Below are 18,775 nucleotides of genomic sequence, written 5' to 3' on the forward strand. Positions count from 1 at the left end.
TGTATGGAAATGTTTAGTTCAACAGATGATTGAAACCTATAGCCAACGTTTAGTTTCTAGTCTTGATTTTACTTGTTCAGGTAATCACATGTTCACTATATACTGTATCTAGTTTTAAAGATCTTCTTTGTCTATTTCAAATTCCTTTTACTATCTTCCATACTTGCTTTTTCCTTTTCCTTTGCTGTAATATATTTATCAATTCCACTAATGTACATCGATGCTACAGGTTTTACAGAGTACAAGGTATCATTATACAATAATGCAATTGCTCTGATAGGCCATACATAACAAATGCACACTTCTTTATTTCACAATCCTGTCATAAGCATTATGTCTTTATATGCCACAGTTCATTTGTCATGTGACTGAGGGCAGCTGACAAATTTATATGTAATACAAAAGATAAAATAAATTATTGACTGTCTCCAAAATCCCTGATCTCCACGAGTACTCAGTCTAGTTGGGGAGAGAGATGTGGAGACCCACATAAACCATGGGAAGACAAGTCCTAAGAGAAGCGGCCTGAAGAGATACAGACAATCGGTGTCGCTGTCCTGAATGCAGAGACACTGCTCCTTTCTTGGAAGACTTGCAGTGGAGCTAGAATTTGATCTGGAGCTGGACGAGTTGGTAGGATTATAGATATTGTGGGTAATGAATATTGTGAAGTGGCTGGGCGGACAGAGAGGAGTCAGGTAGCAGCTGCCCCAGAACAGATTCAGTGGTGGGACAGCCAGGGTGTGCTTTGAGGGCAGCACAGGTGGATGGCTAGAGCATAGATTTCTTAAAAAGAGTGGAAGATGAAACTGAAAACTGAACTCACTTCTTTTAGAAACCAAGACATTTGCTGTCTAATTTACAGTACATCCTGAGAAAAACCTGACGGGTGTGAGGTTCCTGAAATGAAGGTTTATTGTGCAAAGCAGTGAGTTTTTCTTCGATACCGGAGCAAAGTGAGAAATAACTTTGTATTTTGATTCAAGGTAACAGCACAAGCTATTTCTGTGATAGGCCAATCCTAAGGCTGTGGAGTGAAGGTACCAACATCAAGCTTTTACAATTGAATCAGTCAACCCCTCCATTATTTTAACTATAATCTCTTGTTAATAAATGCTTACATTTACGGTTTCAAAACAGTTTGAGGCAGACAAGTTCTATTAATAAATGAAACCAAATGAACCTAAATTGGATTTTAAAATCTAAGATATGATTGCAAAATAAATAGTTAAACTGAATATTAAAATAACAAAGCTATAGATACTGCCACATTCTTCTTGGCATTCAGCACATGGCTAGGACATAATAAATAAAATATTAGTCTTAGTTTTTCCCTCAATTTGTGAGTCAATAATTTCTATTAACAGTTCATAAAATGGCATGTCAACATGAAATGTAAGTACATTTTTTATGCAACACTAAAGTAATAAATTCTCCACAGAAGTGGAGAGAGCAAATTAGTGATTCTGCCTTCTTCAAGCTTCATACTTAAGAAAGATTAACTTTTCTCTTGGTATCTCAAATGTTTGTTATTTTTTGAAAACTCCTGAAAGAGAGGCACATAAAAGAGAACAGTCTCTGCCTTCTTAGGCAGGCGGGTGGCATTAGCAGGGACAGACTTGTTGGAATCCTCCAGTGGAGGACTTTATAACACGTGGAAACATTAGATTATATATATTCTGACAAAATGGTCTTTCTTTCAGAAGGACATCTTCTTAAAGCCATCCAACAAAAACATCCAAGTTTAAGTTTTCCAAAACCTCTGTTCAAATTCCACAGTCCCAAGCTGACTTCATTCATTCAGTCACTCAACACATATTTAGTAACTGCCTTTTGTATGGACAAGAAATTGCACAGATGCAATGGTCTCTCTAAGCACTGATTTCTCTAAAAATATGTATTTGTATTAATGAGTACTTTTTCACTCTTTATATTCAATATTCTGTCTCCATGTCTCCTAGTAATCATTGAAGCCTTGTGTTGAAGGGAAGTGATTTGTTGTTGTTGTTTCAATGATACCTGGACTTTCCCTTCACTCTCGGAAGGCTTCATGGAGCAGGTAGAAAGACTTGGAGAGGAAGGGGGAGATAGGCAGCAGGAGGCCGGGGAGTCCAAGCTTGGGGAGTGGCCCTGTGAAGGTACCAGTTGAGGAGCAAATGAGAGGAATGAATGAGAGAAGGTTGCTGTGAATGGGACTGGGAGGGCAGAGGACAAGGGAGCCAGGTCCAAGGACACCCAAAGACCTAGGGTAGTGACAAAGAGCAGAGGCCCCAGGGTCAGACTGCCAGGGTCAAATCCCAGCCTTACACTTACTGACTCTGTAACCTGGAGAAGTTACTTACCCTCTCTACACCTCTGGTTCCTCAGGTATAAAGTGGAGAAAATAATAGTAATAATAACTGTCCCTGCTTCATAGGGTGGTTGTGAGGATTAAATAGAGTTAATACATATAAAATACTTAGAATAGTGTCATGCACATGGTAAGTGATGGATAGATTTTAGCTGTTATTATGGGTGTAGGTCCCTTAGAGAAGGCACATGTAGTCAGAGAGGACAGGCTCAGCTTTGATGTGTGGTGTTGCCAAAGCCATTCCAGACTCTTTTCTCTGGGAAATGTGTGCATGCAATAATACAAATTGCTCATTTAGTATACTTATGTAATTGTTCCTCAATTATCATCTCAGTCTTCAAAAGACCAAATTTATCTCTCTGTTCCTAAAAGCAGCGCCTGTGTGATTCATGCACACTGCTCCAGCAGTGATGACAGCAATTTCCCTCCTGACCGACAAGGTATTTAGTCAGATTTTATTAAATGTGGTGTACAAGCCTATAGCAGGGGAAAGCAGCAAAGAAGATTTTCTTGCTGGAATGTAGTTATGTTGTCTCCTTGGGCCCCTGAAATTGCTCTTTCTGTTCACTCTGTGTCTTGCTAGTCCAGGCAATCTGGAATGAACTGGTGCAAGGCAGTGTCCAGGGCAAGGTTTTGCAATGTAAACATTTCTAATAATAGGTCGAGGGTTTTATATTGAGAAGTTTGCGCCCAAGGGGAAAATAATACTGAGGTTATTCTGAATTATTGAGGAACAAGATGGTCCATATAAGAAAAATTTTAGATAAATGGATTTTGCAATTTTAGGTGTACAAACTAGTTGTTATTGTAACCATTTGGTATAAGATGTGTAGGGAACTGATTAAGGCTTTGGGATCCAAAAACATGGGTTTGAGTCTTGCACATAACCCTTAACTAGTTGTGTCATCATATTGTATTTATATTGTCTAAGTCATGGTTTCCTCATTTGAGAACTGGCATTATTAAGAGCATCCACCTCATAGGGAAGCTATAAGGATGTCTCTAGAAGTGACGGATAGCATACAACATTATCTACATAGCAGAACATTGGAAACACACTGCAGTCATGCACTGTGTAATGTTTCAGTCAACGACAGATTGCATATTGACAGCAGTCTCATAAGATTATTACCATATAGCCTAGATGTGTAGTAGGCTATACTGTCTAGGTTTGTGTAAGTACACTGTATGATGTTCACATGATGACAAAACCATTTAATGATGAATTTTTCAGAATGTATCCCCATCATTAAGCAATGTATGACTGTAAATGTCCAATAAGAGGTGAATGGTTGAATCAGTTATGGTATAGCCATATGATGTTCATTAGCTTAAAAAGCCATTCCTTCATGGATGTAAAAGTAATTACAGCCAGCTGAGATGCAAAACTATGAGGAAGTCTTAACTCTGTGGAGTGGAAACAATAATTATAACTAATGTTTGTATAGTGCTTATATGCCATGTCCTATATAAGTCTTGCACTTATAACTATTCGTTAAATCCTTAGAACAACTGTAAGAGAGAGCTACTATTATCTCTACCCATTTCACAATGAGGCTATGGGGGCAAAATAAGGTTAAGAAACATGTCTGGCTAGTAGGTGGCCAGGCCAGAGTCAGGGTAAAGGATTTAGGGGGTTTGTGTGCTGTTAGGCAATAAAGTAGAGTAAAGATGGCTCCTCCAAGTCTCACCTAGCTCTGTGATTTCCTAGACAAATGTAGAAAGACTTGGCTATGTTGCAGATGAATAAAACATACCATTATTGCAATGTTGGCATAATAGCAGCTGGCCCGAAATACAGGTGGAAACTGCCGTGCTCAGAGTAGAAGGCCCTTCAAGTGTCAGGATTGACGGCTGGTGATTCTGCCAGCTCCATATCCAATTGCAGAACATTTTCTGCCCAGCTGCTCGACACCGCCTGCCTTTATGGAACACAGACTGTGACGTACTGAAGGAATCCAAGATAAATTTGTAAAACGTCATGTCAGGCCCTTTCTAGTCCCGGTATCCCCTGGTGATCCAAGGTTGGGGTCTAAAAAATAGAACAGAACAGAGAAGAGGAAGCAAACACCAACTTGCCACAGACACATGTAGAGTGAAGGAGATATTTTTGTTTAAAAGACAGACAACTGAGAAACAGTTATTTGATCCCTGCTGCTTGAGGGACAGTAGGAAAAGAGGTATTTTTGTGATCACTCTTCAGCGTTCCCTATGTGGCTTGGTTCATACAGTCACAACAAAAACCCAAGCTCTAATAATACATTGCAACCGACCACAGATATGCTGTGAGCTTTATGCACAGTAGTAACTAACATTCAGCTTCCTTTTGATTACTTCCAGGCCTGTGACATTTAGATTGCTGCACATTTCTTCCAACCTCAGAGAACTCATAGAGTCAACAGCGTACATCTAATAATCATGTGCTGACATAGAAATTGTAAGGAATTGGTGTCATTTATCTGTCTTTCATCACATTTAGGGTGATGGGGTGACTGAGCACCATATTAGGAGTCCAAAGACATGGGTTTTGGACTAAGTCTAACCTTGTCACCACTAGCTGTGACCTTGAACATGTCACTTAATCTGTACAAGCTCTCTGGTTCTCTTTCTGTAAAGTGAGTATAGAGTTTTGGATCTCCAGAAGCCTCTCAACTCTAATATTCTATGCCAAGTCATCAGTGAGTTCTGGCTAATAACAGTTTCAAAAGGGAACGGTGTTCATCATTCTACTGAGTAAAATTGGAGAGCAGGAAGACCAACAAAGTGGACATTCCCAGTGCTTGTAATGCTTCCCTACCAACGGGGCTGGCTCAACTAGTTCTCAAAGTAAGCCATGCATCCCCTTTTCTCAAAGGAGAAACGAATGTTAACGTGCATGTGAACATTTTAAATGTCAAATGCGTCCGCAGTGTTTTTGTTTTTAAAGTTCTTTCTACAGCATCATCATTACCAAAGTTAGTCAATCATGGCATTATTGGGAAATATAAACATGAATGTTTTTTATCTCACGTAGTACTTTACTAAATTTTATTCTATTGCAACATACTTGAAGATTTGTGGTTTGTAGGTTTGGTCAGCGAGTGCATACTTTTTGAGCAAACTAATGTAATGTGAAAGAGCAGTTTTTAGTGTTTCCTTCTACTTATGTTTGGGGTGCCCTTCACTGTTAATTCTACCGATCCCCACAAACCATCACAAATGGACTGTTTGCCAAACGCCTGTTTCCCTAAGAAGGAGGCAGCGTGTTACTGACAGCCTTATGTGTAGAAGGTCTCACGTAGAGAGACTCATGAAATGTGTGTCTGGATTTCCAGGTACATTTTTTTTTTTTCCACAAAAGTCTAACAAATTCATGTAGTCAAATCTTAGGAAAGGAAGTGTGTGTTCGGTAGGTTGAGCCTGCTGCTCGTACAGGCTCAGTGTGTGTCTGCGGTGAAAGACCAAATATCGTCCCAGTGGACCTGACCTAGTTGAACATAAATACTCCATTGAGGAGCGACTGGCTTCAGAATTAATAAAATTTATAAATAAATAGGATGGCCTTGCAAAGAGGCTAAACTTGAAGTGCCTCTTAATTAATTTTTTAAAGCAATGCAGCAGCCTGTAGCTGCCCTACTGATGACAAAAATCCATGAAATTAAATTGTTTTGTAGACGGCAGTCAGATTACTCACATTTTGCAACATTAGAAAATGAATTTACCCATAATAGGATCATAATACCAAGCCTTATGTTTTTTGGTAAGATACTGATCCAGCCTAGAAGCTGATGGTTGGGACTGGTTTTACCATCTAAGTAATTTGGCATTTTCCCTTTTTATTTACAAGGTCTCTGAGTAAGTTTGAAAATGTTTGTAAATGCATCTCAATTTCTGTTGTTGTTATTCATAGAGTATACTCACTGGTTTCTCTGACCTGTCGCAACAACACAGCTCAATCTGCATCTGAAGTGATCACTTATTAGAATCTAGAGAACTGGGCAGCCTCTGTGCTCCTGGACCTGCTGGTGAAGCTCATTAAAGAATCAGTCACCAATGAGGGCATCCATCCACAAGGGCTGGAAAGGAAGCACCCCAATCCTCACTTCACTTGAGAATATTATCCAGAAAAAAGGAATATTTTTCAGTTCTTGCTAGCTAAGCTGAATTTTGAGAAGTAACCATAAAAGATGAGGCTGAGAATTATAATTGGGTCTTGGTATAGATAAATTGTACTGTCTTTTTATTTTTGGTTTTAAATTCCCCATAAAAGGTCACTGGATACAAAGACAATCTCTGAATTTATTGAAGGGGAAGCTACAAAGCAGTTATATGCAGCTCTATTTATGCCTATTTGTATTTCACACTCTCTTTTGTCACCCAGTAACAAACGGACAAAATGGAATTCAAACTAAGAATTTCTGTAGCATCTTTTAAAGATTCTCTTCAAGGACTTATTTCCAAACAATGAAGAAACATTTCTAATTTAAAAAAAGAAAAGACAATGGCCCCCACATTTGCCTTATTGCATGCTACCTTTTCTTCATCCAGAGTGGTGAATGTTAGAAGTCCATTTCAGGTTGCAGTTCACATGGATGAACAGAGACTTAAGGCCATAAGGTATCTTTTCAGCTCCCTCACCTGGGAAGTGCATTTTTGACATGTGCCCATTGCTGCATTCACACTAGAACAACCAACTACCCGGCTGATTGCTATAATGTAGATAACGCCATGGTTCCAACGTGAACCCAGTCTCAATGCCACATTGTATTTTGTGCTGTTTTCTGGGTGACTAAATAGATCTCAACCTGGTGTCTCAGTTTTGGATTCCAAATCAGCCATCATGACATTGCCCCCAGGCAACGGGGCCTTGGGCTTCTGTGATGCAAAGAGAGGCAGTACAGTGTGATAGGAACCAGACTGCTGGGTGTGAAGCCTGGGTATACCACTGGGCTACCGTGCAGATCACTTAACGTCTTGGGGCGTAATATTCTCCTCTAAAAAAATGTGAAAAGACCAGTGTCTACTTCATAGGGTATGAAATGAAGTTGTTTTGTACAAGGTTATTGGCTTGTTCACATTTTACAAGATTAGAAAATAGGTGTAACCCAAAAGGAGATCATAAGGTAGAGCCTGATAGTTTTGTAAGATGGTGATCGAGCCTAACAGCTGATAATTGGGGCCACTTTATATATGGTTACGTGAATTAAATTAACTAACTTTGGTAAAGTGGTTAGAACAGTGCCTGGCATCTAATAAACATTTTGTTCAAGTTAACTATGGTTATTAATATAAATTCAGGTGTATGCTTATCACAGTCAAGGAGCCCCTTACAGAAGTCGTAACTGAGAAATAAAATATTAAACAAAATGTTTCAGCTTTTTAAAATTTCACTTTACTTATGAGGCGTGGTGCTGTTCACTTTATATCCATTGTCTTGTTAAAGACTACATGATTCCTTGGGGAACATATATTTTACTCTGTTAAAAAGAAATTAAACAGTAAGTATTGAAGGAGTAGATGTTTTCTGTTTTGGTACATACACCAAATATCCCTTGATACAAGTTACAGTTCATTTCTTAACTATTTCTTAAGTATCACTCACACATTATACCATCATGCTGCATTCCTTTCAACCTTTTAAAAATCCTTCTCATTTAGAAATTCATTTTTCGTTTACCCATTTTGGGAGATAGATAAAACAGGTATTACTATTTCCAATTTACAAATGAAGACACTGAAGTTTTGTGAATCTGAGGTGAAGTGACCATCCAAGATTGTAAAGCAAGTTCATCGTCAAGGGCTACAGCCATAACCCAGCCCTCGGGTGTGCTGGCCCTCAATCACAGCCCCTTGACTGAGCTGGGCTGTAGACTCTATCTGCTTCATCATGCGTCTGCTGAACAGTCACCTCCAAAACTGAATAAAACCACCAGCTTTGCATGATTTCCAAAGCTATTGATTGTGCCCCTATTCGTCGTTCATTTTGTGGATAATAAACCCATCCATTTGAAGACAAGGAGAATTCAGTGTTCAGCTGTGGTCTGCTACACACATGTCCACTTTCCTTACATTTTCTTTGAACAGAACACAGTAAAATCCATTGTACAGCTCACCGGCGTGATATCGCTTTGATAGACACTGAGTGACCTAATATACACACTCTAGTGTACTCTAATCTGTGGTCTCCCAGCTCCCACTCGGCAGGAATTCTGAGATGTTGATGGAACCCCGTGATTTAACAGAGCAGCCGAGCTGCCCTTTCACCCCTCGCACTGGTTCTGACAGCTGCCTGCCATGTGTAGAGAAAACCTCACAGGCTGAAGCCCTGTCACAGAGTAAAGGTCCTTGAATAAACATACAAGCATGATCATGCTACCACTCTAAAATTAAATTGTTTTCTAAACTGAATTTGCAGTGGGGAGATTTTACAGCTGAAGATCTGAGGCACCCCAAAGTGTGCCAAGTACCTTCTCCCTTTAAAAATCAAACAAAATAACACACAGTAAGCCTGGTCTTGTCTACACTTATTTGAGTTACCTGTCTTTTTCAAATAGATTAAGCCAGTTTTCCAATGCCCATATTTTTTTACTCTGAAACAGTAACTGTTACAGTAACAGTAGCAAGCCTGCCAGAAATGATGCTCAGCATCGCCTGGGTGAGTCAGGAAACTCCATTTGCATTTAAGCTATCAATTTAATCCACACTGCCTTTTTACTTTTATCAGGATATTCTTCAGGTAGAAAAGAAAGGAAGGAGGCTTTAGGCATGACTACTGTCCTAAATATAAAGTTGGTTGAAAAAAAAATCCCTACTCGGCCCAAATAGCATTGTGCTTTATAATTCATTCTTTTCACATACAGTACCCTGTGTTATCATGGCTAATGTTTTCCTGCTGAGCTGCCATCATCTTTTGTCAAGCTGTCAGGGTATTAAATTGATGTACCTTCCACATTTGGATAGAGGTCATTATCCTGTTGCCTGGTTGCATTGCCTCTGCTGAGCAGGTTAACTGCTTGAGGTCTTTCATCTAGATAAATGTTTCGCTAGCACTTTTGCTCTGTGATGACATGAGCTGTTCCTTAGAGGTCAAATAGTGATGCTATGATAAGTTGTTCCCTGTCTGTTCACAGATATGGAAAAGACTAGAGTCCAAACTTCATCATAGGCCTAAAAATAATGATAAATGCTCAGTTTAGCATGTTTCTTCCCAAAATACTGGACTTGGGGATCTTTAAAAAATACATACTTATGTATTAATTTTATATACAGAGAAAATTTTTGCTTTTAAGTGTTTTATTGTTTCAGTACTATGAATAATTCCACTGTGTGTGTCAGAATCTACCCTTTAGTTCTGATGGCAGAAATAAATGACTGTGCGTGTGCGTGCACATATGTGTAATAGATAATATGCATTGTAAATTTGAAAGTTTTCTTATATTAAAATAATATTTAGAGTAGTTTAAAGACCACAATATTAGACACTTTGGTACCATCTGCATAGGAAGACAGTTTTTAAGTGGAGAAATGCAATTCAATCGTTTCATTTCAGTGAAAATTGATTTAATTAAAAATAATTTTAGTTCACTTGTATTTGATTTTTTATAAAGAAGAATATACCAAATAAAAAAGAAAAATGATTTTTAAAGTGATATTATAACCAAATAACTTTTATAAAAAACTTGTTTTTGAATGGGCTTTCAGTCCGACTTTTTTCCAAATTTTTTATTGTGGTAAAGTACACATAATATAAAATTCACCTGCTGCTTCTCCTTTCCCAATGCTCTTCGTCCCCTTTACAAAGAAAGCGTCCTCTCATCCATCCCACCCATACTATGTAGAACTGTCTTGAGCTGTACAAACCTCCAGGTAACAAACAAAGGGATGGATCCACTTACAGAAACCCAGAAAGCCTCCTCTAATCAAAGCACCCGTAGTCATTCTAATAATAAATACTCTTCTTCCAGGGAGGCATCCACTGACTTGGGGTGAAGGGAGGTCACCCTCATCTGCCTCATTAAGAGGTAGATGCATTTCCAATAAATGTTTAGTTTTATGTTTAAGAATTACTTTCTATTTTGTAATGTTTTGTGACTTTGATCAGTTACATCCCAACAATCATTGTAATGACAATTCAGTCCAGAAGAAATGTTTTAATATTTTGAATCTTATTGTCTTGTGAAATTTTTAAATTACATTTAAATTCCTGTGTATATTTATGCTATAGAATATGTTAGAGTGATAAAGACGTTCCAGGATAAGAATATATTATAGTAGGATAAAATTCTATTATGGAAGTGAAATAGAAGTACTAGTTAAATAAGAAAATGTATGATGTAAAATTTCCGATTTAAAGAATATTTTATTCATGTACTTTTTTTAATGGAAGATGGTAGATCAAATATATTTACATTGTATTGGGTCCATTTTAAAGAATGATGTAAAATCTTTATTTTAAAATGTCAGTGTTTTCAATAAGCCAAACATTATATCATTTGCTACTGCTTAAATTTATGATAAAAATATCCTGTTTCAACTTTAAAATGTGCAAAGGAATAGATAGTTTAACAAAAATATTTATAAAGTAGTCAAGCATAAAAGGATGAAGACTATTAAAATGATCAGATGCCAATCCTGCAAATGCAGAACAAATGTCTGGAATGTTTATCCCCTCTACCTTGAAAAGGGTTATTATTACTGTTATTTTATTTTGGTGTTATAAATGGATAATTAGTCAAAATCACTTTCCTCCCAATTATGCCAAACAATACATATTATCCAAAAGTTAATCAGTGGCCACCTGGGACACAGGACTTCTGCAAATCCCTATAGTTGGGCTTAAGCCAAAGGGCCTTGCTAATCTCCAGTGGGCACAGAATTTACTGGATTTCTTACGTAAGCACATGACTATTCTTCCCAACTTTGTTACTTGCTATCCTTGCTGCTGATCTAGCATGAAAGAAGCTGCAGCGGAGTTCAGTGTTCTTATTTGGATTTGAAATGAAATAGCTAAGAAATCAATGACATCCAGTGTTGTCATTAAATGTACAACTTTCTATCCATGAATTTTTTTATTGCACTCTAATACCAGGAGCTCAGGGACATCAGGTTAAACATGTATGAAGATCATTTGTAAGAAATTCACAGTCTTCAAGTTCCTCTTCCCAACGGAGGTAGCAAAAGACAACCACACAATTAACTCCATCAGAGGTTCCCTCTTAACTAAATATCATTAATGTTTATCATGGCAGATGCTGGGCCAGATGCTTGGGATGCAAAATGCATTACAAATTCACATCACTCCTGCCTTCAAGGAGTTTATTTTCTAGTTTTGAAGAAAAGTTTAAATGATAATGCAGTTCATGCTGCACCTATTAAATAGTCATTAAAGTAATATTTGATGACATACTGAAATATGCTCTATGCCTATCACTAAGTGAAAGACGCAGGTTGCAAAATATCTATGGATAGTACAACCTCATTTCAATAACTAAAGTATACTTTTATATGCAAAGCAAGAAGACAGAAAAATATAAGCAAAATGTTAACAATGTTTCTCTCTTGATCAAGTAGAATTGTGTGTGAGTTCAACTGCCTTTTTGTTCATTTGTAACTTCTACCCTTTGGTAATAAAGCCGTGGTCATTGGGCCTGGGCATAACTAGGTTTTTGGCATGAGGCTGTGGGCTGTGAACAAGAGAAGAGATTTTTAAGACCAACAAGAGAACCTTCTTCCCTTCACATCTTTTTTGGAAGTCAGGACGAAGGTAATCTTAGCTGTAGGGAGGGCCAGGCACCCAGCTGCTCACTCAGATCAGCCCAGATTTAGGTCCGTATTCTCTCGCAACAAATTCTGTTCTTCCTGGGAAGCCAGGGAGGATTGGAGACAGAAGGGAACCATCTGCCGTGAAGCTCTCCTGTGGCACACACTGGGCCTTGGCCGCTGTAGCCTACAGGCATGAGTGCCTGGAGGAGCGCGGGCTGGGGTCTGCGCACACCGCCCTCGTGCCTCAGTATCTGCGGCCTCTGTCTCAGATTCTCCCAGCTTTTCCCATTGCAGAAAAATACTTGACACTTTTGCCCTCAGGGTTTTGGGAGGAGGGAGGTTGGCAGAGCAGAGAGAACTTTGTCTTGCCATTGAGGCCTGGTTCCAGCCCTTACAAGCCAGATCATCTAGAAACTTCCTTAATGTCTCAGTTTATATTAGGAAATATCTTTCAGATGAGGATTGTACCACCTGCCATGCCTCCTTTAAGGAGAATTTGAGAGAACAAAAGGAAAAAATACAGATGGAAAGCACTTTTTGTTTTAAATGAAAAGACCTATACCAATTTAAAAGATTTATATTAGAAAACCTAACTTTATATTGAGAGATTATCCAGAGACTCCATTTTTATTAATATTTTAACCAGATCCTACTTCCTTGAAAATGTTGAGGAATGAGTTGTGCACCAGAGAGGAAAGCCATGTGCTCCTTACCCCAGCTGAAGTGCCGCCTTCCAAGGCGTCTCTGTTTACATGGGGACGAGTAAACAGCAGCTCGGAGACTCATGCCGCAAACCTCTAATGCTTAGTTGACTTCTAAGGGATTTAATCAAGCTGCAGGATATATGATTCAAAGGACAACAATAACAAAAAAGTAATTAAGAAAAATCCTTTCCATGGCAAGGAAAAAGCAGATTGTTTCCATTAATTTTATGAGTAATTTTGTTTTTGTTGGCTGAAAACTAAACCCGGGGTGGGGGTGGTGCACAGTGGGAGGGAGGACTCATTGGAACAGTGCAGGGTTTGTATCCCAGACGTGCCTCACTCCACAGTCACATAAGCACACGTGTGCACACAGACCAGCCACCCCAACTCAAGATACTCAAAGCTGGGTTCTTCTCACCATACAAGTCAGCTTCCCCTCCCGGCTGTTTTCCTCATCCTTGGTCCCGCTGCTTGCAGTGGCTCTAGCTATTCTCCTTTTGTCTGCATTTCCTATCAGCCTCCCAAACCTGCCTATCTTTGCTTTAAAAATCTCTTGAATTTCTGCCCTTTTCTTCCGTCTCTCATCTCATACCTGTATTTCTGTAAGAGTTTCTCCAGGCTCAACCAATCAAACAACAAACATTTATTGAGTGCTCGCTGTGACTACAGGCTCTCCCTTGTTCTCCTCCACCCTGAATGGTGACACATAATAAGTCTTCCAAAATGGTGTTGCATCATGTCATTTCCCTTCTCAGAGATCTGAAGTGACTCCTTATTTCTTTCTACCACAAGTCTTCTATTTGAATTTCAAGACATTTCACAATCTGACTCCATTCTAGTAGAACATACCCCCAAAGTCCTTTTCTCTACTCAGACCAGATCCTGTCTCCATGTTCCAATTTTTCATTTTCTCCGTACTAATTCATTGATTGCCCGCTATATGCCAGGACAGTGCTGAGCAGTGAAGAACAAGTTTATGGTTCCTTCCATTAGAAGCTCCAAAAGTCTAAAGGTGGAAATGTGTAAGGAAACAACATAATATGATATGATCAAAGTTTTGTAAAGGTTTGTACAATATGCTGGGTAGGTTCAGAGAGGAAAGTGACTTCCTCAGGTTCCACCTGAGGAATGCTAAGGAGTCAGGCTGATGATTTCATCCAAAGGGGCCAGGGAAACTGTCCAAAGGGGGCCAAGACCAGACCAAAGGAAAGGTAAAGAGTCAAAAGCTGGCATTCCTACCTCATACTAAAATCCAGATCTAAATCCCATGAACAGGAATAGAGCTTCAAATGAAGAAGGAATCAAAAGTCAGATGGAAGGAGAGTCGGAAAGGGAGCGTGCAAGGACAAGAGGTTGGGTCCTGGACAATCACTGAAAGCAATGTTAGAATGTGGAGGTCTCATCTTTACTAAGTGATAAATGTTTGGCTTAAAAGCCCGGAATTGGTGGGATGAAGGCAGTAGTGGGAGCCAACACATGGAAGCATAGCATTACTATGGCTTAAACACAGAATGGGTGTTAGAAATGGTGATGATGGTACAGGAAAGTTGGGGTCAGATTGAAGGGCCTTGGTTGCCAGCCCCAGGAGCATGGACTTTCTCCTGTATGTAGTTGGGGGCAGGGCCTCCAGAGGAGAGGTTGGCCAGGCAGCAGGGTTGGGACAGGTCATGGGTGAATGCATGATTGACTCTCCCAGACACAAGTCCTAGAGAGGAGCTACACCAACCTAAGAGAAGACGACACCTTTTTCTAATTTGCATACAGGCACACATATGTTGCAAGTGGTAGCCCTCGTTCTCATCTGTATTTTAGGCAAAGGACTCTAGCAACAAATATTCTTTCATAGATTCAATTAATGTTTATTGAGCACCTCCTTTGTCCCAGACGTCATTCTACACCCTAGGAGCTCAGTGGTAAATAAGACACCCTCAGAGCCCAGAGAATGTAAGCAATGATGGTAGAAATAAAAGAACTATTTAGAAGGCTGGTGCCCTTCCCTTGGCCTTTCTCTATCCAATACTACCCACCCTACAAAGCCCAGTTCAATTCTGACCATGTTCCCCTGCTGTAGCCCTGATTGATCTCCTTCCCCAGAGCTTCTAATTTTTTTTAGAAACTCTGATACTTAACCTTTTTTCTGATTACAGAAATAACATATGTTCAATATCCAAATTCAAAAACAAGTACCCCATAATCTCATTCACTAAATACAACCACTTTCCATTTGTACATATTTCTCTAATATTTTGCTTCCCTAAAGCCCCCGATGTATCATTGTCAACATCATCTTCATCTTTATTATCATTATAAGATGGGCAAATTACTTCCAAAATTATGGTTTTAGACTTTATGCCTAGAGAAAGCATAGAGTTAATTTATTTTACAACTTTATTGAGATATATTTCACACACCATAAAATTCACCCATTTAAAGTGTGCAGTTTCATGGTTTTTAGTATATTCACAGAATTGTGCAAACATCACCACAATCTAATTCCAGAACATTTTCATCACCCTAAAAAGAAACCACATACCTATTAGCAGTTACTCCCCACTCCCACTTCCCTACAACCCCAGACAACCACTAATCTATTTTCTATTTCTGTGGATGTACCAATTCTGGACATTTCAAGTAAAAGGAGTCATACAAAATGTGGCCTTTTGTGACTGACTCTTTAACTTAACTTAATGTTTACAAGGTTCATGCATGTTTCAGCATGCATAAGTATTATATTTCTTTCTTTTCTTTTTTTCCAAGTAATATTCCATTCTATTGATATATCATGTTTTATTTATCTGTTCTTCAGTTGACAGATGTTTGGATTGTTTCCACTTTTTGCCTGTTATGAATAATGCTGCTATAAAGGTTAAAGTGGCTGCACTGTTTTGCATCCCCACCAGCAATGTATGAGGATTCCAATTCTGCGCGTTCTCATGGAGTTTCTTTGAAAGAAGGAGCTGCCTCCATTCTGGCTTTGAGGTGGACAGGATGGCTGCTAATGGTCCATTCATTGAATATATGCAAGTTACAAAAGCTTTGTCTTCTAAGTTGACAGTAAAGGCCAAAAAGCTGCTTTTGAGTGAATCCTTCTCTTTGAGGAAAAATATTTATATGGGTTAATGTTCTTCAACAAGGGGACAGATTTGACTATAGTCTTTCTCTTTCAGCAATCACATGAATCCAAAAGGTGGGATTTTTGTTCATTTGTTTGTTTTTTCTTTAAATTCTAAGACAGAGAAAGAGTGAATTTAGATATAAGGAGTTCTGGACTATTGCTGACCCCATAGAATCTGTGATAATTAAAGATTCTCTTTGAGGGTTAGTTCATTCTACTCTTTATGGAAAAAATATGCACGTGAGATTTTATACTTGGTAACACTCCTGAAAATAACAGATTTACAATAGATCTACAGGCGGAAATACCTCCAAAAACAGCTTAAAGGTAAAATATTAGCTCAATTAAAGCAAGAGGATAGGATCAAGATTAAATAAAGCAGTGATAGAGAATAGTTAACTTTCTAAAAACAGTACATAATTATGTCTATATCATCACATCTCTTTAAAACTTCCTATAATTCATTTAAGCATGATAATTACTCTTTGCTCTTGTAATAAGTTATTCTATTTTTATTAAAATATAGTTAAATACTGTTAAGTACTCCTCTGGTAGGCTCTTGGCCACATGCCACAGCTAAGAAATCCTTCTCTTTTTCATAACACATGAGAATCAAGAAACAGCTACTTCAATGTTAGCTTCAAACCCAAACTTTAGTGAGGGAAAATATCACAGGGAGTATGTGGAAATCTCTTAAGACAACTGGTTAGCAACTTCCTCCAAACATACTTCTGAACACAGTAATGTTCCTTTCACCAGTAATCCCATAATTCTCCTCCTTTTTATTATGAAGTATTACTTTTATGTGTTAAGGATTGTAACAATTTTCCGGTCAGGAAGAGTGAGGGACTCAACATCTATTGAGTGATCCCTTGAGTGCTGAGACTTACTGTGTGATTTATTGTAATTTTTTTAAGGAAATTTTGATTTCCAATAATCAAATGAAGATTTTAAAGAGTGTCAAACATTCTGCATATATTTTAACTCATACTCTTTATTACTGATGATGAACAGTATAACAAAATAAAAGTGTTAGTCAACCCTGGATGGAATTGAGAGGAAAGAAGTAGTGGGAAGAATCTGGTGTTTATCTCCTCCCAAATTAAGCTACTGAAATCAATATCCACACAAAACAGAGCCCTCAGTGTTAGTGGAATTCCCTAGAGTTGTACTCAATTGCCAGTTTCTTCCCCTGGATTCTAAGTTCACCAGCTAAGAGCTAGAAGCTCAGGACCAAGGTGTAGTATGTGTGTAAATAGATAGGTAGCTTAGATATAGATAAGATAGTTAGCTGGATAGCTAGATTGATAATCATAAGAAACATGCCAATATTATGTTTAGAGTAAGAATTTCAGAATCTCTAGTTAAAGTTTTAAATAAAAATTACAAAGTCCAAATCTTTTCTCTCAGTGCTCATTATAGAATATGGTTATAGAGAAACTAGTCATTGGATAAAGAAGATAATTCCATTGCCTTATTGCCAACATCATATCATACCTCAAAATAAGGTATGACTGTGGAACAACAGTACATCAATATTATATAATTGTTGATCAATTTAGAAATAAGAGATTCTAACCTTGTTTCATTTCTATAAATAAGGGGGTAAAATAAAAGCATGTTCAATTTGAAGGGTGCATCTTTAATTTAGTAATGACCAAAGTGCCTAAAAACATGTAGTTATTTGATTTTCTTTCTTCATACATGTGTCTTATGTATTTGTAGTTGAAGAGGTTGAGCAATGTTTGACATTCGTGATTATTTTCTATTTAGATATCATATCTCTCTTTTTTCCTCTTTATCATTTCAGTTCATTGCTAATGCCTTGAAAGATATCATTACCAAAAAATCACAAAATAGTTTGATTTGGATATACAATGTGCAGCATGAAACATATTTTACTTCTGCCTTCCTTTTCTGAACAATTTTCTCTTAAACATAAGGATATTTAGCAAAGCTTTAAACAATGCTCATCAACTATGCCAAGTGCCCAACAGGTCTAGTTTTTCTTTACAACTTCCAAATATTTGTCTCACCAACCACAGTTACGGGGCCAGCAGTTTATCACATTTTGTGTGTGTTAATTACACAAATAATTACCAAATGCATTCTTGTTGGAAAGTACCCAAATAACATGTAATAGCTGAAAATTTTAAAGTTTCTACCCACTGCAGAAAATCTTGGTCTCTTTCCCAGAGGTAGCCACTATTAATAGTTGGTTTATATCCCTCCAGATCCTTTTTGATATAATGACATTTCATGCTTATAATTTCAAAAATACTATTATTGAATTTTACCCAGATTCAAAACCAACTACCTCACTAGGATTATTTTGAAAAATAGTTAAGTTGTAGTTTTTGTCCAAGGACTTATGATCCAAATTAGACATGATAGGCATTATATCATTCAAGATGGGCTAGGTTTTGCTGTGACTTAGTATAATTGATGTTTCTTTCTTTCTCATGTTGTGTGTCTAATATAAGTCATCAGGGAGCTCTGCTCAAGGACACAGGCTAACAGAGGCTGCATCTCCATACATGCTTCCTCAATCACCTTGGCAGGGGGAGGAGACGTGGCAATATGAATACTGGCCCTTAAAGCAGCCACATGGATGTGCACATTTCATTGGTCAGAGCAGATTGAATGCCATGCCTAACTTCCAAGGGAATGGGAAAGGGCATTGCGCCCGGGGTCCAGAAGGCAGAGAGCTGGAAATTAGCAAATAGCACTGAAGACCACCACAGAAGTGTTAGCAAACACTGGAGGTACTATAAAGCACTTCTAGAGCAGGGTGAAAGACACGCCTTGTTATTTTCTTTGATCTCAGAGATATTCAAGAAAGATTTCTAAAGGAGGAAAACAAAT

General features: G+C 38.2%; 1 protein-coding gene across 5 annotated transcripts in view; it reads left to right on the forward strand.

Annotated features, from left to right (window-relative positions):
• The window catches only part of CDK14 (cyclin dependent kinase 14), a 549,770-nt gene that overhangs the window by 511,514 nt on the left and 19,481 nt on the right, over positions 1 to 18,775 (forward strand). For 2 of the 5 annotated variants that reach the window (XM_070264492.1, XM_070264494.1), the window contains one exon: positions 15,602 to 17,542. The exons of the other annotated variants lie outside the window; for them this stretch is intronic. The gene's annotated coding sequence lies outside the window, so the exon portion shown is untranslated. Of the gene's footprint in view, positions 1 to 15,601; positions 17,543 to 18,775 lie in introns of those variants that run through there. 5 annotated transcript variants of the gene reach the window in all.

Source organism: Equus caballus, chromosome 4 (assembly GCF_041296265.1).
Source record: "Equus caballus isolate H_3958 breed thoroughbred chromosome 4, TB-T2T, whole genome shotgun sequence".
Classification (NCBI taxonomy): domain Eukaryota; kingdom Metazoa; phylum Chordata; class Mammalia; order Perissodactyla; family Equidae; genus Equus; species Equus caballus.